The 25,144-nt window shown below is 45.4% G+C and overlaps 14 non-coding genes across 14 annotated transcripts; all 14 read right to left on the bottom strand.

The window, feature by feature from the left end:
• Window positions 1-111: 111 nt before the first annotated feature.
• On the bottom strand, window positions 112-182 carry trnag-ccc (transfer RNA glycine (anticodon CCC)). Its single transcript has one exon. It is a non-coding gene; the product is annotated as a tRNA-Gly (tRNA).
• Window positions 183-1,585: 1,403 nt separating this feature from the next.
• On the bottom strand, window positions 1,586-1,656 carry trnag-ccc (transfer RNA glycine (anticodon CCC)). The gene has a single exon. It is a non-coding gene; the product is annotated as a tRNA-Gly (tRNA).
• Window positions 1,657-4,487: 2,831 nt separating this feature from the next.
• trnag-ccc (transfer RNA glycine (anticodon CCC)) lies at window positions 4,488-4,558 on the bottom strand. Its single transcript has one exon. It is a non-coding gene; the product is annotated as a tRNA-Gly (tRNA).
• A 1,403-nt stretch (window positions 4,559-5,961) lies between these two features.
• On the bottom strand, window positions 5,962-6,032 carry trnag-ccc (transfer RNA glycine (anticodon CCC)). The gene has a single exon. It is a non-coding gene; the product is annotated as a tRNA-Gly (tRNA).
• A 2,829-nt stretch (window positions 6,033-8,861) lies between these two features.
• On the bottom strand, window positions 8,862-8,932 carry trnag-ccc (transfer RNA glycine (anticodon CCC)). Its single transcript has one exon. It is a non-coding gene; the product is annotated as a tRNA-Gly (tRNA).
• A 2,831-nt stretch (window positions 8,933-11,763) lies between these two features.
• On the bottom strand, window positions 11,764-11,834 carry trnag-ccc (transfer RNA glycine (anticodon CCC)). Its single transcript has one exon. It is a non-coding gene; the product is annotated as a tRNA-Gly (tRNA).
• Window positions 11,835-13,237: 1,403 nt separating this feature from the next.
• trnag-ccc (transfer RNA glycine (anticodon CCC)) lies at window positions 13,238-13,308 on the bottom strand. Its single transcript has one exon. It is a non-coding gene; the product is annotated as a tRNA-Gly (tRNA).
• A 1,404-nt stretch (window positions 13,309-14,712) lies between these two features.
• trnag-ccc (transfer RNA glycine (anticodon CCC)) lies at window positions 14,713-14,783 on the bottom strand. The gene has a single exon. It is a non-coding gene; the product is annotated as a tRNA-Gly (tRNA).
• Window positions 14,784-16,188: 1,405 nt separating this feature from the next.
• trnag-ccc (transfer RNA glycine (anticodon CCC)) lies at window positions 16,189-16,259 on the bottom strand. Its single transcript has one exon. It is a non-coding gene; the product is annotated as a tRNA-Gly (tRNA).
• Window positions 16,260-17,662: 1,403 nt separating this feature from the next.
• On the bottom strand, window positions 17,663-17,733 carry trnag-ccc (transfer RNA glycine (anticodon CCC)). Its single transcript has one exon. It is a non-coding gene; the product is annotated as a tRNA-Gly (tRNA).
• Window positions 17,734-19,136: 1,403 nt separating this feature from the next.
• On the bottom strand, window positions 19,137-19,207 carry trnag-ccc (transfer RNA glycine (anticodon CCC)). Its single transcript has one exon. It is a non-coding gene; the product is annotated as a tRNA-Gly (tRNA).
• A 1,418-nt stretch (window positions 19,208-20,625) lies between these two features.
• On the bottom strand, window positions 20,626-20,696 carry trnag-ccc (transfer RNA glycine (anticodon CCC)). Its single transcript has one exon. It is a non-coding gene; the product is annotated as a tRNA-Gly (tRNA).
• A 2,877-nt stretch (window positions 20,697-23,573) lies between these two features.
• Window positions 23,574-23,644, bottom strand: trnag-ccc (transfer RNA glycine (anticodon CCC)). Its single transcript has one exon. It is a non-coding gene; the product is annotated as a tRNA-Gly (tRNA).
• Window positions 23,645-25,048: 1,404 nt separating this feature from the next.
• On the bottom strand, window positions 25,049-25,119 carry trnag-ccc (transfer RNA glycine (anticodon CCC)). The gene has a single exon. It is a non-coding gene; the product is annotated as a tRNA-Gly (tRNA).
• Window positions 25,120-25,144: the final 25 nt, after the last annotated feature.

The raw sequence follows: 25,144 nt of genomic DNA, 5'->3' as shown, positions 1-25,144 counted from the left end.
GATATCTGTGCCCCCGCTCATTTAACAGCCGCTCCTCTCTGTGTGCGCTCTTGAAACAGTCGGGAAGTTTAATTTTGAAATACACGCTTTCTGAAATACTTCCATAAACACTGCATTGGCCGGGAATCGAACCCGGGTCTCCCGCGTGGGAGGCGAGAACTCTACCCCTGAACCACCAATGCTCACATTACGAGCACATTCAAGTTTAAAGATAGTGCAATTAGTGTTTAATTTTTGCTAATAAAAGGCGAAGAACAACAAATCACCTCATATTCTGAAGATAGAAACATAGAAACTTAGAAATTGGTGCAGGAGTAGGCCATTCGTCCCTTCCAGCCAGCACCACCATTCAATATGATCATGGCTGAGCATGCAACTTCACTTCCCCTTCCTGATTTCTCTCCATGCCCCTTGATCACTTTAGCCCTAAGGGCCATATCTCACTCTCTTTTGAGTATATCTATCCAACTGGCTTCCACATCTTTCTGTGGTACAGAATTCCACAGGTTCACATCGATCTGAGTGAAGAAGATTCTCCTCGTGTCGGTCCTAAATGGTTTACACTTTATCCTTAGACAGTGACCGCTGGTACTGGGCTTCCTTTATTCGGACTGCGGGAACCTTTTTACGCCATCAAACCTGTCCATTCCCGACCAAATTTTAAATGTTTCTTGGAGCTCCCCTCTCATTCTTCTAAATTCCAGCGAGTATAAGCCTAGTCGATCCAGTCTTTCTTCATGTCAGTCCTGCCATCCCTGGAATCAATCTGGTGAATATTCGCTACACTCCCTCAAAAGCAAGAATGTCCTTCCTCAGATTAGATGATCATAACTGCACACAATACTCAAGGTCTGGTCTCAGCAAGGTGCTGTACAAGTCTCCAAGCTCCGATACCCTAATCTCCTCGCTATGAAGGCCAGCATGACATTTGGCTTCCTTTACTGCATGCTGTACCTGTATGTATGAATGACTTCAACGACTGATGTACCAAAATACCCAGGTCTCAATACCCCTCCGCTTTTACAAATCGGTCAACATTCAGATAACATTCTACCTTCAAGGTTTTGCCACCAAAGTGGATAAACTCACACTTATCTTCATTATATGGCATCTGCCATCCACCTAATCTGTCCAATTCCGCAGCAGCCTCCGAGCAGCTCGCACTGCAACCCAGCTTGGTGTGATTTGCAAAGTTGGAGATATTACATTGATGGAATTATTGAAAATCGCCACAGCTCGAGGAAACGGTACCGCCGCTCCTTTCTGCTCCTCCTTATTAAACTGCCGCCCAGACTTGCTCCCGCTCTTTCAACACCCGCTCATCTCTGCTGCCGTGCTGCAAACAGCCACTCCTGTGTGTTCTCGCTTTTTAAATTGCCGCTTCCCTCTGCTCGTGCTATTTGAAAAATAACTCAAATCCTTTACTCCCTCACGTTACAAGCGATCCTCACTGCTCCCGCTCTTTATACCGAAGGATATCTGTGCCCCCGCTCATTTAACAGCCGCTCCTCTCTGTGTGCGCTCTTGAAACAGTCGGGAAGTTTAATTTTTAAATACACGCTTTCTGAAATACTTCCATAAACACTGCATTGGCCGGGAATCGAACCCGGGTCTCCCGCGTGGGAGGCGAGAATTCTACCCCTGAACCACCAATGCTCACATTACGAGCACATTCAAGTTTAAAGATAATGCAATTAGTGTTTAATTTTTGTTAATAAAAGGCGAAGAACAACAAAGCACCTCATATTCTGAAGATAGAAACATAGAAACTTAGAAAGTAGGTGCAGGAGTAGGCCATTCGTCCCTTCCAGCCAGCACCACCATTCAATATGATCATGGCTGAGCATGCAACTTCACTTCCCCTTCCTGATTTCTCTCCATGCCCCTTGATCACTTTAGCCGTAAGGGCCATATCTCACTCTCTTTTGAGTATATCTATCCAACTGGCTTCCACATCTTTCTGTGGCACAGAATTCCACAGGTTCACAATGATCTGAGTGAAGAAGATTCTCCTCGTGTCGGTCCTAAATGGTTTACACTTTATCCTTAGACAGTGACCGCTGGTGCTGGGCTTCCTTTATTCGGAATGCGGGAACCTTTTTACGCCATCAAACCTGTCCATTCCCGACCAAATTTTAAATGTTTCTATGAGCTCCCCACTCATTCTTCTAAATTCCAGCGAGTATAAGCCTAGTCGATCCAGTCTTTCTTCATGTCAGTCCTGCCATCCCTGGAATCAATCTGGTGAATATTCGCTACACTGCCTCAAAAGCAAGAATGTCCTTCCTCAGATTAGATGATCATAACTGCACACAATACTCAAGGTCTGGTCTCAGCAAGGTGCTGTACAAGTCTCCATGCTCCGATACCCTAATCTCCTCGCTATGAAGGCCAGCATGACATTTGGCTTCCTTTACTGCATGCTGTACCTGTATGTATGAATGACTTCAACGACTGATGTACCAAAATACCCAGGTCTCAATACCCCTCCGCTTTTACAAATCGGTCAACATTCAGATAACATTCTACCTTCAAGGTTTTGCCACCAAAGTGGATAAACTCACACTTATCTTCATTATATGGCATCTGCCATCCACCTAATCTGTCCAATTCCGCTGCAGCCTCCTAGCAGCTCGCAATGCAACCCAGCTTGGTGTGATTTGCAAAGTTGGAGATATTACATTGATGGAATTATTGAAAATCGCCACAGCTCGAGGAAACGGTACCGCCGCTCCTTTCTGCTCCTCCTTATTAAACTGACGCCCAGACTTGCTCCCGCTCTTTCAACACCCGCTCATCTCTGCTGCCGTGCTGCAAACAGCCACTCCTGTGTGTTCTCGCTTTTTAAATTGCCGCTTCCCTCTGCTCGTGCTATTTGAAAAATAACTCAAATCCTTTGCTCCCTCACGTTACAAGCGATCCTCACTGCTCCCGCTCTTTATACCATAGGATATCTGTGCCCCCGCTCATTTAACAGCCGCTCCTCTCTGTGTGCGCTCTTGAAACAGTCGGGAAGTTTAATTTTGAAATACATGCTTTCTGAAATACTTCCATAAGAGAACTCGACCCCTGAACCACCAATGCTCACATTACGAGCACATTCAAGTTTAAAGATAGTGCAATTAGTGTTTAATTTTTGCTAATAAAAGGCGAAGAACAACAAATCACCTCATATTCTGAAGATAGAAACATAGAAACTTAGAAATTGGTGCAGGAGTAGGCCATTCGTCCCTTCCAGCCAGCACCACCATTCAATATGATCATGGCTGAGCATGCAACTTCACTTCCCCTTCCTGATTTCTCTCCATGCCCCTTGATCACTTTAGCCGTAAGGGCCATATCTCACTCTCTTTTGAGTATATCTATCCAACTGGCTTCCACATCTTTCTGTGGTACAGAATTCCACAGGTTCACATCGATCTGAGTGAAGAAGATTCTCCTCGTGTCGGTCCTAAATGGTTTACACTTTATCCTTAGACAGTGACCGCTGGTACTGGGCTTCCTTTATTCGGACTGCGGGAACCTTTTTACGCCATCAAACCTGTCCATTCCCGACCAAATTTTAAATGTTTCTATGAGCTCCCCTCTCATTCTTCTAAATTCCAGCGAGTATAAGCCTAGTCGATCCAGTCTTTCTTCATGTCAGTCCTGCCATCCCTGGAATCAATCTGGTGAATATTCGCTACACTCCCTCAAAAGCAAGAATGTGCTTCCTCAGATTAGATGATCATAACTGCACACAATACTCAAGGTCTGGTCTCAGCAAGGTGCTGTACAAGTCTCCATGCTCCGATACCCTAATCTCCTCGCTATGAAGGCCAGCATGACATTTGGCTTCCTTTACTGCATGCTGTACCTGTATGTATGAATGACTTCAACGACTGATGTACCAAAATACCCAGGTCTCAATACCCCTCCGCTTTTACAAATCGGTCAACATTCAGATAACATTCTACCTTCAAGGTTTTGCCACCAAAGTGGATAAACTCACACTTATCTTCATGATATGGCATCTGCCATCCACCTAATCTGTCCAATTCCGCTGCAGCCTCCTAGCAGCTCGCAATGCAACCCAGCTTGGTGTGATTTGCAAAGTTGGAGATATTACATTGATGGAATTATTGAAAATCGCCTCAGCTCGAGGAAACGGTACCGCCGCTCCTTTCTGCTCCTCCTTATTAAACTGCCGCCCAGACTTGCTCCCGCTCTTTCAACACCCGCTCATCTCTGCTGCCGTGCTGCAAACAGCCACTCCTGTGTGTTCTCGCTTTTTAAATTGCCGCTTCCCTCTGCTCGTGCTATTTGAAAAATAACTCAAATCCTTTGCTCCCTCACGTTACAAGCGATCCTCACTGCTCCCACTCTTTATACCGAAGGATATCTGTGCCCCCGCTCATTTAACAGCCGCTCCTCTCTGTGTGCGCTCTTGAAACTGTCGGGAAGTTTAATTTTGAAATACACGTTTTCTGAAATACTTCCATAAACACTGCATTGGCCGGGAATCGAACCCGGGTCTCCCGCGTGGGAGGCGAGAACTCTACCCCTGAACCACCAATGCTCACATTACGAGCACATTCAAGTTTAAAGATAGTGCAATTAGTGTTTAATTTTTGCTAATAAAAGGCGAAGAACAACAAATCACCTCATATTCTGAAGATAGAAACATAGAAACTTAGAAATTGGTGCAGGAGTAGGCCATTCGTCCCTTCCAGCCAGCACCACCATTCAATATGATCATGGCTGAGCATGCAACTTCACTTCCCCTTCCTGATTTCTCTCCATGCCCCTTGATCACTTTAGCCCTAAGGGCCATATCTCACTCTCTTTTGAGTATATCTATCCAACTGGCTTCCACATCTTTCTGTGGTACAGAATTCCACAGGTTCACATCGATCTGAGTGAAGAAGATTCTCCTCGTGTCGGTCCTAAATGGTTTACACTTTATCCTTAGACAGTGACCGCTGGTACTGGGCTTCCTTTATTCGGACTGCGGGAACCTTTTTACGCCATCAAACCTGTCCATTCCCGACCAAATTTTAAATGTTTCTTGGAGCTCCCCTCTCATTCTTCTAAATTCCAGCGAGTATAAGCCTAGTCGATCCAGTCTTTCTTCATGTCAGTCCTGCCATCCCTGGAATCAATCTGGTGAATATTCGCTACACTCCCTCAAAAGCAAGAATGTCCTTCCTCAGATTAGATGATCATAACTGCACACAATACTCAAGGTCTGGTCTCAGCAAGGTGCTGTACAAGTCTCCAAGCTCCGATACCCTAATCTCCTCGCTATGAAGGCCAGCATGACATTTGGCTTCCTTTACTGCATGCTGTACCTGTATGTATGAATGACTTCAACGACTGATGTACCAAAATACCCAGGTCTCAATACCCCTCCGCTTTTACAAATCGGTCAACATTCAGATAACATTCTACCTTCAAGGTTTTGCCACCAAAGTGGATAAACTCACACTTATCTTCATTATATGGCATCTGCCATCCACCTAATCTGTCCAATTCCGCTGCAGCCTCCGAGCAGCTCGCACTGCAACCCAGCTTGGTGTGATTTGCAAAGTTGGAGATATTACATTGATGGAATTATTGAAAATCGCCACAGCTCGAGGAAACGGTACCGCCGCTCCTTTCTGCTCCTCCTTATTAAACTGCCGCCCAGACTTGCTCCCGCTCTTTCAACACCCGCTCATCTCTGCTGCCGTGCTGCAAACAGCCACTCCTGTGTGTTCTCGCTTTTTAAATTGCCGCTTCCCTCTGCTCGTGCTATTTGAAAAATAACTCAAATCCTTTACTCCCTCACGTTACAAGCGATCCTCACTGCTCCCGCTCTTTATACCGAAGGATATCTGTGCCCACGCTCATTTAACAGCCGCTCCTCTCTGTGTCCGCTCTTGAAACAGTCGGGAAGTTTAATTTTTAAATACACGCTTTCTGAAATACTTCCATAAACACTGCATTGGCCGGGAATCGAACCCGGGTCTCCCGCGTGGGAAGCGAGAATTCTACCCCTGAACCACCAATGCTCACATTACGAGCACATTCAAGTTTAAAGATAGTGCAATTAGTGTTTAATTTTTGCTAATAAAAGGCGAAGAACAACAAATCACCTCATATTCTGAAGATAGAAACATAGAAACTTAGAAATTGGTGCAGGAGTAGGCCATTCGTCCCTTCCAGCCAGCACCACCATTCAATATGATCATGGCTGAGCATGCAACTTCACTTCCCCTTCCTGATTTCTCTCCATGCCCCTTGATCACTTTAGCCCTAAGGGCCATATCTCACTCTCTTTTGAGTATATCTATCCAACTGGCTTCCACATCTTTCTGTGGCACAGAATTCCACAGGTTCACAATGATCTGAGTGAAGAAGATTCTCCTCGTGTCGGTCCTAAATGGTTTACACTTTATCCTTAGACAGTGACCGCTGGTGCTGGGCTTCCTTTATTCGGAATGCGGGAACCTTTTTACGCCATCAAACCTGTCCATTCCCGACCAAATTTTAAATGTTTCTATGAGCTCCCCTCTCATTCTTCTAAATTCCAGCGAGTATAAGCCTAGTCGATCCAGTCTTTCTTCATGTCAGTCCTGCCATCCCTGGAATCAATCTGGTGAATATTCGCTACACTGCCTCAAAAGCAAGAATGTCCTTCCTCAGATTAGATGATCATAACTGCACACAATACTCAAGGTCTGGTCTCAGCAAGGTGCTGTACAGGTCTCCATGCTCCGATACCCTAATCTCCTCGCTATGAAGGCCAGCATGACATTTGGCTTCCTTTACTGCATGCTGTACCTGTATGTATGAATGACTTCAACGACTGATGTACCAAAATACCCAGCTCTCAATGCCCCTCCGCTTTTACAAATCGGTCAACATTCAGATAACATTCTACCTTCAAGGTTTTGCCACCAAAGTGGATAAACTCACACTTATCTTCATTATATGGCATCTGCCATCCACCTAATCTGTCCAATTCCGCTGCAGCCTCCTAGCAGCTCGCAATGCAACCCAGCTTGGTGTGATTTGCAAAGTTGGAGATATTACATTGATGGAATTATTGAAAATCGCCACAGCTCGAGGAAACGGTACCGCCGCTCCTTTCTGCTCCTCCTTATTAAACTGACGCCCAGACTTGCTCCCGCTCTTTCAACACCCGCTCATCTCTGCTGCCGTGCTGCAAACAGCCACTCCTGTGTGTTCTCGCTTTTTAAATTGCCGCTTCCCTCTGCTCGTGCTATTTGAAAAATAACTCAAATCCTTTGCTCCCTCACGTTACAAGCGATCCTCACTGCTCCCGCTCTTTATACCGAAGGATATCTGTGCCCCCGCTCATTTAACAGCCGCTCCTCTCTGTGTGCGCTCTTGAAACAGTCGGGAAGTTTAATTTTGAAATACACGCTTTCTGAAATACTTCCATAAGAGAACTCGACCCCTGAACCACCAATGCTCACATTACGAGCACATTCAAGTTTAAAGATAGTGCAATTAGTGTTTAATTTTTGCTAATAAAAGGCGAAGAACAACAAATCACCTCATATTCTGAAGATAGAAACATAGAAACTTAGAAATTGGTGCAGGAGTAGGCCATTCGTCCCTTCCAGCCAGCACCACCATTCAATATGATCATGGCTGAGCATGCAACTTCACTTCCCCTTCCTGATTTCTCTCCATGCCCCTTGATCACTTTAGCCGTAAGGGCCATATCTCACTCTCTTTTGAGTATATCTATCCAACTGGCTTCCATATCTTTCTGTGGTACAGAATTCCACAGGTTCACAATGATCTGAGTGAAGAAGATTCTCCTCGTGTCGGTCCTAAATGGTTTACACTTTATCCTTAGACAGTGACCGCTGGTACTGGGCTTCCTTTATTCGGACTGCGGGAACCTTTTTACGCCATCAAACCTGTCCATTCCCGACCAAATTTTAAATGTTTCTATGAGCTCCCCTCTCATTCTTCTAAATTCCAGCGAGTATAAGCCTAGTCGATCCAGTCTTTCTTCATGTCAGTCCTGCCATCCCTGGAATCAATCTGGTGAATATTCGCTACACTCCCTCAAAAGCAAGAATGTGCTTCCTCAGATTAGATGATCATAACTGCACACAATACTCAAGGTCTGGTCTCAGCAAGGTGCTGTACAAGTCTCCATGCTCCGATACCCTAATCTCCTCGCTATCAAGGCCAGCATGACATTTGGCTTCCTTTACTGCATGCTGTACCTGTATGTATGAATGACTTCAACGACTGATGTACCAAAATACCCAGGTCTCAATACCCCTCCGCTTTTACAAATCGGTCAACATTCAGATAACATTCTACCTTCAAGGTTTTGCCACCAAAGTGGATAAACTCACACTTATCTTCATTATATGGCATCTGCCATCCACCTAATCTGTCCAATTCCGCTGCAGCCTCCGAGCAGATCGCACTGCAACCCAGCTTGGTGTGATTTGCAAAGTTGGAGATATAACATTGATGGAATTATTGAAAATCGCCACAGCTCGAGGAAACGGTACCGCCGCTCCTTTCTGCTCCTTCTAATGAAACTGCCGCCCAGACTTGCTCCCGCTCTTTCAACACCCGCTCATCTCTGCTTACGTGCTGCAAACAGCCACTCCTGTGCGTCTCGCTTTTTAAATTGCCGCTTCCCTCTGCTCGTGCTATTTGAAAAATAACTCAAATCCTTTACTCCCTCACGTTACAAGCGATCCTCACTGCTCCCGCTCTTTGTGCCGAAGGATATCTGCGCCCCCGCTCATTTAACAGCCGCTCCTCTCTGTTTCCGCTCTTGAAACAGTCGGGAAGTTTAATTTTTAAATACACGCTTTCTGAAATATTTCCATAAACACTGCATTGGCCGGGAATCGAACCCGTGTCTCTCGCGTGGGAGGCGAGAATTCTACCACTGAACATCCAATGCTCACATTGCGAGCACATTCAAGTTTAAAGATAGTGCAATTAGTGTTTAATTTTTGTTAATAAAAGGCGAAGAACAACAAAGCACCTCATATTCTGAAGATAGAAACATAGAAACTTAGAAAGTAGGTGCAGGAGTAGGCCATTCGTCCCTTCCAGCCAGCACCACCATTCAAAATGATCATGGCTGAGCATGCAACTTCACTTCCCCTTCCTGATTTCTCTCCATGCCCCTTGATCACTTTAACCGTAAGGGCCATATCTCACTGTCTTTTGAGTATATCTATCCAACTGGCTTCCACATCTTTCTGTGGTACAGAATTCCACAGGTTCACAATGATCTGAGTGAAGAAGATTCTCCTCGTGTCGGTCCTAAATGGTTTACACTTTATCCTTAGACAGTGACCGCTGGTACTGGGCTTCCTTTATTCGGACTGCGGGAACCTTTTTACGCCATCAAACCTGTCCATTCCCGACCAAATTTTAAATGTTTCTATGAGCTCCCCGCTCATTCTTCTAAATTCCAGCGAGTATAAGCCTAGTCGATCCAGTCTTTCTTCATGTCAGTCCTGCCATCCCTGGAATCAATCTGGTGAATATTCGCTACACTCCCTCAAAAGCAAGAATGTCCTTCCTCAGATTAGATGATCATAACTGCACACAATACTCAAGGTCTGGTCTCAGCAAGGTGCTGTACAAGTCTCCATGCTCCGATACCCTAATCTCCTCGCTATGAAGGCCAGCATGACATTTGGCTTCCTTTACTGCATGCTGTACCTGTATGTATGAATGACTTCAACGACTGATGTACCAAAATACCCAGGTCTCAATACCCCTCCGCTTTTACAAATCGGTCAACATTCAGATAACATTCTACCTTCAAGGTTTTGCCACCAAAGTGGATAAACTCACACTTATCTTCATTATATGGCATCTGCCATCCACCTAATCTGTCCAATTCCGCTGCAGCCTCCTAGCAGCTCGGAATGCAACCCAGCTTGGTGTGATTTGCAAAGTTGGAGATATTACATTGATGGAATTATTGAAAATCGCCACAGCTCGAGGAAACGGTACCGCCGCTCCTTTCTGCTCCTCCTTATTAAACTGACGCCCAGACTTGCTCCCGCTCTTTCAACACCCGCTCATCTCTGCTGCCGTGCTGCAAACAGCCACTCCTGTGTGTTCTCGCTTTTTAAATTGCCGCTTCCCTCTGCTCGTGCTATTTGAAAAATAACTCAAATCCTTTGCTCCCTCACGTTACAAGCGATCCTCACTGCTCCCGCTCTTTATACCATAGGATATCTGTGCCCCCGCTCATTTAACAGCCGCTCCTCTCTGTGTGCGCTCTTGAAACAGTCGGGAAGTTTAATTTTGAAATACATGCTTTCTGAAATACTTCCATAAGAGAACTCGACCCCTGAACCACCAATGCTCACATTACGAGCACATTCAAGTTTAAAGATAGTGCAATTAGTGTTTAATTTTTGCTAATAAAAGGCGAAGAACAACAAATCACCTCATATTCTGAAGATAGAAACATAGAAACTTAGAAATTGGTGCAGGAGTAGGCCATTCGTCCCTTCCAGCCAGCACCACCATTCAATATGATCATGGCTGAGCATGCAACTTCACTTCCCCTTCCTGATTTCTCTCCATGCCCCTTGATCACTTTAGCCGTAAGGGCCATATCTCACTCTCTTTTGAGTATATCTATCCAACTGGCTTCCACATCTTTCTGTGGTACAGAATTCCACAGGTTCACATCGATCTGAGTGAAGAAGATTCTCCTCGTGTCGGTCCTAAATGGTTTACACTTTATCCTTAGACAGTGACCGCTGGTACTGGGCTTCCTTTATTCGGACTGCGGGAACCTTTTTACGCCATCAAACCTGTCCATTCCCGACCAAATTTTAAATGTTTCTATGAGCTCCCCTCTCATTCTTCTAAATTCCAGCGAGTATAAGCCTAGTCGATCCAGTCTTTCTTCATGTCAGTCCTGCCATCCCTGGAATCAATCTGGTGAATATTCGCTACACTCCCTCAAAAGCAAGAATGTGCTTCCTCAGATTAGATGATCATAACTGCACACAATACTCAAGGTCTGGTCTCAGCAAGGTGCTGTACAAGTCTCCATGCTCCGATACCCTAATCTCCTCGCTATGAAGGCCAGCATGACATTTGGCTTCCTTTACTGCATGCTGTACCTGTATGTATGAATGACTTCAACGACTGATGTACCAAAATACCCAGGTCTCAATACCCCTCCGCTTTTACAAATCGGTCAACATTCAGATAACATTCTACCTTCAAGGTTTTGCCACCAAAGTGGATAAACTCACACTTATCTTCATGATATGGCATCTGCCATCCACCTAATCTGTCCAATTCCGCTGCAGCCTCCTAGCAGCTCGCAATGCAACCCAGCTTGGTGTGATTTGCAAAGTTGGAGATATTACATTGATGGAATTATTGAAAATCGCCTCAGCTCGAGGAAACGGTACCGCCGCTCCTTTCTGCTCCTCCTTATTAAACTGCCGCCCAGACTTGCTCCCGCTCTTTCAACACCCGCTCATCTCTGCTGCCGTGCTGCAAACAGCCACTCCTGTGTGTTCTCGCTTTTTAAATTGCCGCTTCCCTCTGCTCGTGCTATTTGAAAAATAACTCAAATCCTTTGCTCCCTCACGTTACAAGCGATCCTCACTGCTCCCACTCTTTATACCGAAGGATATCTGTGCCCCCGCTCATTTAACAGCCGCTCCTCTCTGTGTGCGCTCTTGAAACAGTCGGGAAGTTTAATTTTGAAATACACGTTTTCTGAAATACTTCCATAAACACTGCATTGGCCGGGAATCGAACCCGGGTCTCCCGCGTGGGAGGCGAGAACTCTACCCCTGAACCACCAATGCTCACATTACGAGCACATTCAAGTTTAAAGATAGTGCAATTAGTGTTTAATTTTTGCTAATAAAAGGCGAAGAACAACAAATCACCTCATATTCTGAAGATAGAAACATAGAAACTTAGAAATTGGTGCAGGAGTAGGCCATTCGTCCCTTCCAGCCAGCACCACCATTCAATATGATCATGGCTGAGCATGCAACTTCACTTCCCCTTCCTGATTTCTCTCCATGCCCCTTGATCACTTTAGCCGTAAGGGCCATATCTCACTCTCTTTTGAGTATATCTATCCAACTGGCTTCCACATCTTTCTGTGGTACAGAATTCCACAGGTTCACAATGATCTGAGTGAAGAAGATTCTCCTCGTGTCGGTCCTAAATGGTTTACACTTTATCCTTAGACAGTGACCGCTGGTACTGGGCTTCCTTTATTCGGACTGCGGGAACCTTTTTACGCCATCAAACCTGTCCATTCCCGACCAAATTTTAAATGTTTCTATGAGCTCCCCTCTCATTCTTCTAAATTCCAGCGAGTATAAGCCTAGTCGATCCAGTCTTTCTTCATGTCAGTCCTGCCATCCCTGGAATCAATCTGGTGAACATTCGCTACACTCCCTCAAAAGCAAGAATGTCCTTCCTCAGATTAGATGATCATAACTGCACACAATACTCAAGGTCTGGTCTCAGCAAGGTGCTGTACAAGTCTCCAAGCTCCGATACCCTAATCTCCTCGCTATGAAGGCCAGCATAACATTTGGCTTCCTTTACTGCATGCTGTACCTGTATGTATGAATGACTTCAACGACTGATGTACCAAAATACCCAGGTCTCAATACCCCTCCGCTTTTACAAATCGGTCAACATTCAGATAACATTCTACCTTCAAGGTTTTGCCACCAAAGTGGATAAACTCACACTTATCTTCATTATATGGCATCTGCCATCCACCTAATCTGTCCAATTCCGCTGCAGCCTCCGAGCAGCTCGCACTGCAACCCAGCTTGGTGTGATTTGCAAAGTTGGAGATATTACATTGATGGAATTATTGAAAATCGCCACAGCTCGAGGAAACGGTACCGCCGCTCCTTTCTGCTCCTCCTTATTAAACTGCCGCCCAGACTTGCTCCCGCTCTTTCAACACCCGCTCATCTCTGCTGCCGTGCTGCAAACAGCCACTCCTGTGTGTTCTCGCTTTTTAAATTGCCGCTTCCCTCTGCTCGTGCTATTTGAAAAATAACTCAAATCCTTTACTCCCTCACGTTACAAGCGATCCTCACTGCTCCCGCTCTTTATACCGAAGGATATCTGTGCCCACGCTCATTTAACAGCCGCTCCTCTCTGTGTCCGCTCTTGAAACAGTCGGGAAGTTTAATTTTTAAATACACGCTTTCTGAAATACTTCCATAAACACTGCATTGGCCGGGAATCGAACCCGGGTCTCCCGCGTGGGAAGCGAGAATTCTACCCCTGAACCACCAATGCTCACATTACGAGCACATTCAAGTTTAAAGATAGTGCAATTAGTGTTTAATTTTTGCTAATAAAAGGCGAAGAACAACAAATCACCTCATATTCTGAAGATAGAAACATAGAAACTTAGAAATTGGTGCAGGAGTAGGCCATTCGTCCCTTCCAGCCAGCACCACCATTCAATATGATCATGGCTGAGCATGCAACTTCACTTCCCCTTCCTGATTTCTCTCCATGCCCCTTGATCACTTTAGCCCTAAGGGCCATATCTCACTCTCTTTTGAGTATATCTATCCAACTGGCTTCCACATCTTTCTGTGGTACAGAATTCCACAGGTTCACATTGATCTGAGTGAAGAAGATTCTCCTCGTGTCGGTCCTAAATGGTTTACACTTTATCCTTAGACAGTGACCGCTGGTACTGGGCTTCCTTTATTCGGACTGCGGGAACCTTTTTACGCCATCAAACCTGTCCATTCCCGACCAAATTTTAAATGTTTCTTGGAGCTCCCCTCTCATTCTTCTAAATTCCAGCGAGTATAAGCCTAGTCGATTCAGTCTTTCTTCATGTCAGTCCTGACATCCCTGGAATCAATCTGGTGAATATTCGCTACACTCCCTCAAAAGCAAGAATGTGCTTCCTCAGATTAGATGATCATAACTGCACACAATACTCAAGGTCTGGTCTCAGCAAGGTGCTGTACAAGTCTCCATGTTCCGATACCCTAATCTCCTCGCTATCAAGGCCAGCATGACATTTGGCTTCCTTTACTGCATGCTGTACCTGTATGTATGAATGACTTCAACGACTGATGTACCAAAATACCCAGGTCTCAATACCCCTCCGCTTTTACAAATCGGTCAACATTCAGATAACATTCTACCTTCAAGGTTTTGCCACCAAAGTGGATAAACTCACACTTATCTTCATTATATGGCATCTGCCATCCACCTAATCTGTCCAATTCCGCTGCAGCCACCGAGCAGCTCGCACTGCAACCCAGCTTGGTGTGATTTGCAAAGTTGGAGATATAACTATGATGGAATTATTGAAAATCGCCACAGCTCGAGGAAACGGTACCGCCGCTCCTTTCTGCTCCTCCTTATTAAACTGCCGCCCAGACTTGCTCCCGCTCTTTCAACACCCGCTCATCTCTGCTGCCGCGCTGCAAACAGCCACTCCTGTGTGTTCTCGCTTTTTAAATTGCCGCTTCCCTCTGCTCGTGCTATTTGAAAAATAACTCAAATCCTTTACTCCCTCACGTTACAAGCGATCCTCACTGCTCCCGCTCTTTATACCGAAGGATATCTGTGCCCCCCGCTCATTTAACAGCCGCTCCTCTCTGTGTGCGCTCTTGAAACAGTCGGGAAGTTTAATTTTTAAATACACGCTTTCTGAAATACTTCCATAAACACTGCATTGGCCGGGAATCGAACCCGGGTCTCCCGCGTGGGAGGCGAGAATTCTACCCCTGAACCACCAATGCTCACATTACGAGCACATTCAAGTTTAAAGATAGTGCAATTAGTGTTTAATTTTTGTTAATAAAAGGCGAAGAACAACAAAGCACCTCATATTCTGAAGATAGAAACATAGAAACTTAGAAAGTAGGTGCAGGAGTAGGCCATTCGTCCCTTCCAGCCAGCACCACCATTCAATATGATCATGGCTGAGCATGCAACTTCACTTCCCCTTCCTGATTTCTCTCCATGCCCCTTGATCACTTTAGCCGTAAGGGCCATATCTCACTCTCTTTTGAGTATATCTATCCAACTGGCTTCCACATCTTTCTGTGGCGCAGAATTCCACAGGTTCACAATGATCTGAGTGAAGAAGATTCTCCTCGTGTCGGTCCTAAATGGTTTACACTTTATCCTTAGACAGTGACCGCTGGTGCTGGGCTTCCTTTATTCGGAATGCGGGAACCTTTTTACGCCATCAAACCTGTCCATTCCCGACCAAATTTTAAATGTTTCTATGAGCTCCCCTCTCATTCTTCTAAATTCCAGCGAGTATAAGCCTAGTCGATCCAGTCTTTCTTCATGTCAGTCCTGCCATCCCTGGAATCAATCTGGTGAATATTCGCTACACTGCCTCAAAAGCAAGAATGTCCTTCCTCAGATTAGATGATCATAACTGCACACAATACTCAAGGTCTGGTCTCAGCAAGGTGCTGTACAAGTCTCCATGCTCCGATACCCTAATCTCCTCGCTATGAAGGCCAGCATGACATTTGGCTTCCTTTACTGCATGCTGTACCTGTATGTATGAATGACTTCAACGACTGATGTACCAAAATACCCAGGTCTCAATATCCCTCCGCTTTTACAAATCGGTCAACATTCAGATAACATTCTACCTTCAAGGTTTTGCCACCAAAGTGGATAAACTCACACTTATCTTCATTATATGGCATCTGCCATCCACCTAATCTGTCCAATTCCGCTGCAGCCTCCAAGCAGCTCGCAATGCAACCCAGCTTGGTGTGATTTGCAAAGTTGGAGATATTACATTGATGGAATTATTGAAAATCGCCACAGCTCGAGGAAACGGTACCGCCGCTCCTTTCTGCTCCTCCTTATTAAACTGCCGCCCAGACTTGCTCCCGCTCTTTCAACACCCGCTCATCTCTGCTGCCGTGCTGCAAGCAGCCACTCCTGTGTGTTCACGCTTTTTAAATTGCCGCTTCCCTCTGCTCGTGCTATTTGAAAAATAACTCAAATCCTTTACTCCCTCACGTTACAAGCGATCCTCACTGCTCCCGCTCTTTATACCGAAGGATATCTGTGCCCCCCGCTCATTTAACAGCCGCTCCTCTCTGTGTGCGCTCTTGAAACAGTCGGGAAGTTTAATTTTTAAATACACGCTTTCTGAAATACTTCCATAAACACTGCATTGGCCGGGAATCGAACCCGGGTCTCCCGCGTGGGAGGCGAGAATTCTACCCCTGAACCACCAATGCTCACATTACGAACACATTCAAGTTTAAAGATAGTGCAATTAGTGTTTAATTTTTGTTAATAAAAGGCGAAGAACAACAAAGCACCTCATATTCTGAAGATAGAAACATAGAAACTTAGAAAGTAGGTGCAGGAGTAGGCCATTCGTCCCTTCCAGCCAGCACCACCATTCAATATGATCATGGCTGAGCATGCAACTTCACTTCCCCTTCCTGATTTCTCTCCATGCCCCTTGATCACTTTAGCCGTAAGGGCCATATCTCACTCTCTTTTGAGTATATCTATCCAACTGGCTTCCACATCTTTCTGTGGCGCAGAATTCCACAGGTTCACAATGATCTGAGTGAAGAAGATTCTCCTCGTGTCGGTCCTAAATGGTTTACACTTTATCCTTAGACAGTGACCGCTGGTGCTGGGCTTCCTTTATTCGGAATGCGGGAACCTTTTTACGCCATCAAACCTGTCCATTCCCGACCAAATTTTAAATGTTTCTATGAGCTCCCCTCTCATTCTTCTAAATTCCAGCGAGTATAAGCCTAGTCGATCCAGTCTTTCTTCATGTCAGTCCTGCCATCCCTGGAATCAATCTGGTGAATATTCGCTACACTGCCTCAAAAGCAAGAATGTCCTTCCTCAGATTAGATGATCATAACTGCACACAATACTCAAGGTCTGGTCTCAGCAAGGTGCTGTACAAGTCTCCATGCTCCGATACCCTAATCTCCTCGCTATGAAGGCCAGCATGACATTTGGCTTCCTTTACTGCATGCTGTACCTGTATGTATGAATGACTTCAACGACTGATGTACCAAAATACCCAGGTCTCAATATCCCTCCGCTTTTACAAATCGGTCAACATTCAGATAACATTCTACCTTCAAGGTTTTGCCACCAAAGTGGATAAACTCACACTTATCTTCATTATATGGCATCTGCCATCCACCTAATCTGTCCAATTCCGCTGCAGCCTCCGAGCAGATCGCACTGCAACCCAGCTTGGTGTGATTTGCAAAGTTGGAGATATAACATTGATGGAATTATTGAAAATCGCCACAGCTCGAGGAAACGGTACCGCCGCTCCTTTCTGCTCCTTCTAATGAAACTGCCGCCCAGACTTGCTCCCGCTCTTTCAACACCCGCTCATCTCTGCTTACGTGCTGCAAACAGCCACTCCTGTGCGTCTCGCTTTTTAAATTGCCGCTTCCCTCTGCTCGTGCTATTTGAAAAATAACTCAAATCCTTTACTCCCTCACGTTACAAGCGATCCTCACTGCTCCCGCTCTTTGTGCCGAAGGATATCTGCGCCCCCGCTCATTTAACAGCCGCTCCTCTCTGTTTCCGCTCTTGAAACAGTCGGGAAGTTTAATTTTTAAATACACGCTTTCTGAAATATTTCCATAAACACTGCATTGGCCGGGAATCGAACCCGTGTCTCTCGCGTGGGAGGCGAGAATTCTACCACTGAACATCCAATGCTCACATTGCGAGCACATTCAAGTTTAAAGATAGTGCAATTAGTGTTTAATTTTTGTTAATAAAAGGCGAAGAACAACAAAGCACCTCATATTCTGAAGATAGAAACATAGAAACTTAGAAAGTAGGTGCAGGAGTAGGCCATTCGTCCCTTCCAGCCAGCACCACCATTCAAAATGATCATGGCTGAGCATGCAACTTCACTTCCCCTTCCTGATTTCTCTCCATGCCCCTTGATCACTTTAACCGTAAGGGCCATATCTCACTGTCTTTTGAGTATATCTATCCAACTGGCTTCCACATCTTTCTGTGGTACAGAATTCCACAGGTTCACAATGATCTGAGTGAAGAAGCTTCTCCTCGTGTCGGTCCTAAATGGTTTACACTTTATCCTTAGACAGTGACCGCTGGTACTGGGCTTCCTTTATTCGGACTGCGGGAACCTTTTTACGCCATCAAACCTGTCCATTCCCGACCAAATTTTAAATGTTTCTATGAGCTCCCCGCTCATTCTTCTAAATTCCAGCGAGTATAAGCCTAGTCGATCCAGTCTTTCTTCATGTCAGTCCTGCCATCCCTGGAATCAATCTGGTGAATATTCGCTACACTCCCTCAAAAGCAAGAATGTCCTTCCTCAGATTAGATGATCATAACTGCACACAATACTCAAGGTCTGGTCTCAGCAAGGTGCTGTACAAGTCTCCATGCTCCGATACCCTAATCTCCTCGCTATGAAGGCCAGCATGACATTTGGCTTCCTTTACTGCATGCTGTACCTGTATGTATGAATGACTTCAACGACTGATGTACCAAAATACCCAGGTCTCAATACCCCTCCACTTTTACAAATCGGTCAACATTCAGATAACATTCTACCTTCAAGGCTTTGCCACCAAAGTGGATAAACTCACACTTATCTTCATTATATGGCATCTGCCATCCACCTAATCTGTCCAATTCCGTTGCAGCCTCCTAGCAGCTCGCACTGCAACCCAGCTTGGTGTGATTTGTAAAGTTGGAGATATTACATTGATGGAATTATTGAAAATCGCCACAGCTCGAGGAAATGGTACCGCCGCTCCTTTCTGCTCCTTCTTATTAAACTGCCGCCCAGACTTGCTCCCGCTCTTTCAACACCCGCTCATCTCTGCTTACGTGCTGCAAACAGCCACTCCTGTGCGTCTCGCTTTTTAAATTGCCGCTTCCCTCTGCTCGTGCTATTTGAAAAATAACTCAAATCCTTTCCTCCCTCACGTTACAAGCGATCCTCACTGCTCCCGCTCTTTGTGCCGAAGGATATCTGCGCCCCCGCTCATTTATCAGCCGCTCCTCTCTGTGTCCGGTCTTGAAACAGTCGGGAAGTTTAATTTTTAAATACACGCTTTCTGAAATATTTCCATAAACACTGCATTGGCCGGGAATCGAACCCGTGTCTCTCGCGTGGGAGGCGAGAATTCTACCACTGAACCGCCAATGCTCACATTGCGAGCACATTCAAGTTTAAAGATAGTGCAATTAGTGTTTAATTTTTGTTAATAAAAGGCGAAGAACAACAAAGCACCTCATATTCTGAAGATAGAAACATAGAAACTTAGAAAGTAGGTGCAGGAGTAGGCCATTCGTCCCTTCCAGCCAGCACCACCATTCAAAATGATCATGGCTGAGCATGCAACTTCACTTCCCCTTCCTGATTTCTCTCCATGCCCCTTGATCACTTTAACCGTAAGGGCCATATCTCACTGTCTTTTGAGTATATCTATCCAACTGGCTTCCACATCTTTCTGTGGTACAGAATTCCACAGGTTCACAATGATCTGAGTGAAGAAGATTCTCCTCGTGTCGGTCCTAAATGGTTTACACTTTATCCTTAGATAGTGACCGCTGGTACTGGGCTTCCTTTATTCGGACTGCGGGAACCTTTTTACGCCATCAAACCTGTCCATTCCCGACCAAATTTTAAATGTTTCTATGAGCTCCCCTCTCATTCTTCTAAATTCCAGCGAGTATAAGCCTAGTCGATCCAGTCTTTCTTCATGTCAGTCCTGCCATCCCTGGAATCAATCTGGTGAATATTCGCTACACTCCCTCAAAAGCAAGAATGTCCTTCCTCAGATTAGATGATCATAACTGCACACAATACTCAAGGTCTGGTCTCAGCAAGGTGCTGTACAAGTATCCATGCTCCGATACCCTAATCTCCTCGCTATGAAGGCCAGCATGACATTTGGCTTCCTTTACTGCATGCTGTACCTGTATGTATGAATGACTTCAACGAGTGATGTACCAAAATACCCAGGTCTCAATACCCCTCCACATTTACAAATCGGTCAACATTCAGATAACATTCTACCTTCAAGGCTTTGCCACCAAAGTGGATAAACTCACACTTATCTTCATTATATGGCATCTGCCATCCACCTAATCTGTCCAATTCCGCTGCAGCCTCCTAGCAGCTCGCACTGCAACCCAGCTTGGTGTGATTTGTAAAGTTGGAGATATTACATTGATGGAATTATTGAAAATCGCCACAGCTCGAGGAAACGGTACCGCCGCTCCTTTCTGCTCCTTCTTATTAAACTGCCGCCCAGACTTGCTCCCGCTCTTTCAACACCCGCTCATCTCTGCTTACGTGCTGCAAACAGCCACTCCTGTGCGTCTCGCTTTTTAAATTGCCGCTTCCTAAATTGCCGCTTCCCTCTGCTCGTGCTATTTGAAAAATAACTCAAATCCTTTACTCCCTCACGTTACAAGCGATCCTCACTGCTCCCGCTCTTTGTGCCGAAGGATATCTGCGCCCCCGCTCATTTAACAGCCGCTCCTCTCTGTGTCCGCTCTTGAAACAGTCGGGAAGTTTAATTTTTAAATACACGCTTTCTGAAATATTTCCATAAACACTGCATTGGCCGGGAATCGAACCCGTGTCTCTCGCGTGGGAGGCGAGAATTCTACCACTGAACCGCCAATGCTCACATTGCGAGCATATTCAAGTTTAAAGATAGTGCAATTAGTGTTTAATTTTTGTTAATAAAAGGCGAAGAACAACAAAGCACCTCATATTCTGAAGATAGAAACATAGAAACTTAGAAAGTAGGTGCAGGAGTAGGCCATTCGTCCCTTCCAGCCAGCACCACCATTCAATATGATCATGGCTGAGCATGCAACTTCACTTCCCCTTCCTGATTTCTCTCCATGCCCATTGATCACTTTAGCCGTAAGGGCCATATCTCACTCTCTTTTGAGTATATCTATCCAACTGGCTTCCACATCTTTCTGTGGTACAGAATTCCACAGGTTCACAATGATCTGAGTGAAGAAGATTCTCCTCGTGTCGGTCCTAAATGGTTTACACTTTATCCTTAGACAGTGACCGCTGGTACTGGGCTTCCTTTATTCGGACTGCGGAAACCTTTTTACGCCATCAAACCTGTCCATTCCCGACCAAATTTTAAATGTTTCTATGAGCTCCCCTCTCATTCTTCTAAATTCCAGCGAGTATAAGCCTAGTAGATCCAGTCTTTCTTCATGTCAGTCCTGCCATCCCTGGAATCAATCTGGTGAATATTCGCTACACTCCCTCAAAAGCAAGAATGTCCTTCCTCAGATTAGATGATCATAACTGCACACAATACTCAAGGTCTGGTCTCAGCAAGGTGCTGTACAAGTCTCCATGCTCCGATACCCTAATCTCCTCGCTATGAAGGCCAGCATGACATTTGGCTTCCTTTACTGCATGCTGTACCTGTATGTATGAATGACTTCAACGACTGATGTACCAAAATACCCAGGTCTCAATACCCCTCCACTTTTACAAATCGGTCAACATTCAGATAACATTCTACCTTCAAGGTTTTGCCACCAAAGTGGATAAACTCATACTTATCTTCATTATATGGCATCTGCCATCCACCTAATCTGTCCAATTCCGCTGCAGCCTCCTAGCAGCTCGCACTGCAACCCAGCTTGGTGTGATTTGTAAAGTTGGAGATATTACATTGATGGAATTATTGAAAATCGCCACAGCTCGAGGAAACGGTACCGCCGCTCCTTTCTGCTCCTCCTTATTAAACTGCCGCCCAGACTTGCTCCCGCTCTTTCAACACCCGCTCATCTCTGCTGCCGTGCTGCAAACAGCCACTCCTGTGTGTCTCGCTTTTTAAATTGCCGCTTCCCTCTGCTCGTGCTATTTGAAAAATAACTCAAATCCTTCACTCCCTCACGTGAAAAGCGATCCTCACTGCTCCCGCTCTTTGTACCGAAGGATATCTGCGCCCCCGCTCATTTAACAGCCGCTCCTCTCTGTGTCCGCTCTTGAAACAGTCGGGAAGTTTAATTTTTAAATACACGCTTTCGGAAATACTTCCATAAACACTGCATTTGCCGGGAATCAAACCCGGGTCTCCTGCGTGGGAGGCGAGAATTGTACCCCTGAACCACCAATACTCACATTACGAGCACATTCAAGTTTAAAGATAGTGCAATTAGTGTTTAATTTTTGTTAGTAAAAGGCGAAGAACAACAAAGCACCTCATATTCTGAAGATAGAAACATAGAAACTTAGAAAGTAGGTGCAGGAGTAGGCCATTCGTCCCTTCCAGCCAGCACCACCATTCAATATGATCATGGCTGAGCATGCAACTTCACTTCCCCTTCCTGATTTCTCTCCATGCCCATTGATCACTTTAGCCGTAAGGGCCATATCTCACTCTCTTTTGAGTATATCTATCCAACTGGCTTCCACATCTTTCTGTGGTACAGAATTCCACAGGTTCACAATGATCTGAGTGAAGAAGATTCTCCTCGTGTCGGTCCTAAATGGTTTACACTTTATCCTTAGACAGTGACCGCTGGTACTGGGCTTCCTTTATTCGGACTGCGGGAACCTTTTTACGCCATCAAACCTGTCCATTCCCGACCAAATTTTAAATGTTTCTATGAGCTCCCCTCTCATTCTTCTAAATTCCAACGAGTATAAGCCTAGTCGATCCAGTCTTTCTTCATGTCAGTCCTGCCATCCCTGGAATCAATCTGGTGAATATTCGCTACACTCCCTCAAAAGAAAGAATGTCCTTCCTCAGATTAGATGATCATAACTGCACACAATACTCAAGGTCTGGTCTCAGCAAGGTGCTGTACAAGTCTCCATGCTCCGATACCCTAATCTCCTCGCTATGAAGGCCAGCATGACATTTGGCTTCCTTTACTGCATGCTGTACCTGTATGTATGAATGACTTCAACGACTGATGTACCAAAATACCCAGGTCTCAATACCCCTCCGCTTTTACAAATCGGTCAACATTCAGATAACATTCTACCTTCAAGGTTTTGCCACCAAAGTGGATAAACTCACACTTATCTTCATTATATGGCATCTGCCATCCACCTAATCTGTCCAATTCCTCTGCAGCCTCCTCGCAGCTCGCACTGCAACCCAGCTTGGTGTGATTTGCAAAGTTGGAGATGTTACATTGATGGAATTATTGAAAATCGCCACAGCTCGAGGAAACGGTACCGCCGCTCCTTTCTGCTCCTCCTTATTAACCTGCCGCCCAGACTTGCTCCCGCTCTTTCAACAATTGCTCATCTCTGCTGCCGTGCTGCAAACAGCCACTCCTGTGTGTCTCGCTTTTTAAATTGCCGCTTCCCTCTGCTCGTGCTTTTTGAAAAATAACTCAAATCCTTCACTCCCTCACGTGAAAAGCGATCCTCACTGCTCCCGATCTTTCTACCGAAGGATATCTGCGCCCCCGCTCATTTAACAGCCGCTCCTCTCTGTGAACGCTCTTGAAACAGTCGGGAAGTTTAATTTTTAAATACACGCTTTCTGAAATACTTCCATAAACATTGCATTGGCCAGGAATCGAACCCGAGTCTCCCGCGTGGGAGGCGAGAATTCTACCCCTGAACCACCAATGCTCACATTACGAGCACATTCAAGTTTAAAGATAGTGCAATTAGTGTTTAATTTTTGTTTATAAAAGGCGAAGAACAACGAAGCACCTCATATTCTGAAGATAGAAACATAGAAACTTAGAAAGTAGGTGCAGGAGTAGGCCATTCGTCCCTTCCAGCCAGCACCACCATTCAATATGATCATGGCTGAGCATGCAACTTCACTTCCCCTTCCTGATTTCTCTCCATGCCCCTTGATCACTTTAGCCGTAAGGGCCATATCTCACTGTCTTTTGAGTATATCTATCCAACTGGCTTCCACATCTTTCTGTGGTACAGAATTCCACAGGTTCACAATGATCTGAGTGAAGAAGATTCTCCTCGTGTCGGTCCTAAATGGTTTACACTTTATCCTTAGACAGTGACCGCTGGTACTGGGCTTCCTTTATTCGGACTGCGGGAACCTTTTTACGCCATCAAACCTGTCCATTCCCGACCAAATTTTAAATGTTTCTATGAGCTCCCCTCTCATTCTTCTAAATTCCAACGAGTATAAGCCTAGTCGAACCAGTCTTTCTTCATGTCAGTCCTGCCATCCCTGGAATCAATCTGGTGAATATTCGCTACACTCCCTCAAAAGAAAGAATGTCCTTCCTCAGATTAGATGATCATAACTGCACACAATACTCACGGTCTGGTCTCAGCAAGGTGCTGTACAAGTCTCCATGCTCCGATACCCTAATCTCCTCGCTATGAAGGCCAGCATGATATTTGGCTTCCTTTACTGCATGCTGTACCTGTATGTATGAATGACTTCAACGACTGATGTACCAAAATATCCAGGTCTCCATACCCCTCCGCTTTTACAAATCGGTCAACATTCAGATAACATTCTACCTTCAAGGTTTTGCCAGCAAAGTGGATAAACTCACACTTATCTTCATTATATGGCATCTGCCATCCACCTAATCTGTCCAATTCCGCTGCAGCCTCCTAGCAGCACGCACTGCAACCCAGCTTGGTGTGATTTGCAAAGTTGGAGATATTGCATTGATGGAATTATTGAAAATCGCCACAGCTCGAGGAAACGGGACCGCCGCTCCTTTCTGCTCCTCCTTATTAAACTGCCGCCCAGACTTGCTCCCGCTCTTTCAACACCCGCTCATCTCTGCTGCCGTGCTGCAAACAGCCACTCCTGTGTGTTCTAGCTTTTTAAATTGCCGCTTACCTCTGCTCGTGCTATTTGAAAAATAACTCAAATCCTTTGCTCCCTCACGTTCCAAGCGATCCTCACTGCTCCCGCTCTTTTTACCGAAGGATATCTTTGCCCCCGCTCATTTCACAGCCGCTCCTCTCTGTGTACGCTCTTGAAACAGTCGGTAAGTTTAATTTTTAAATACACGCTTTCTGAAATACTTCCATAAACACTGCATTGGCCGGGAATCGAACCCGGGTCTCCCGCGTGGGAGGCGAGAATTCTACCCCTGAACCACCAATGCTCACATTACGAGCACATTCAAGTTT

The sequence above is a fragment of the Pristiophorus japonicus genome, chromosome 25 (assembly GCF_044704955.1).
Source record: "Pristiophorus japonicus isolate sPriJap1 chromosome 25, sPriJap1.hap1, whole genome shotgun sequence".
Classification (NCBI taxonomy): Eukaryota; Metazoa; Chordata; class Chondrichthyes; family Pristiophoridae; genus Pristiophorus; species Pristiophorus japonicus.
The sequence above is the reverse complement of the archived record's forward strand: the minus strand, read 5'-3'. Positions and strand labels throughout refer to the sequence as shown.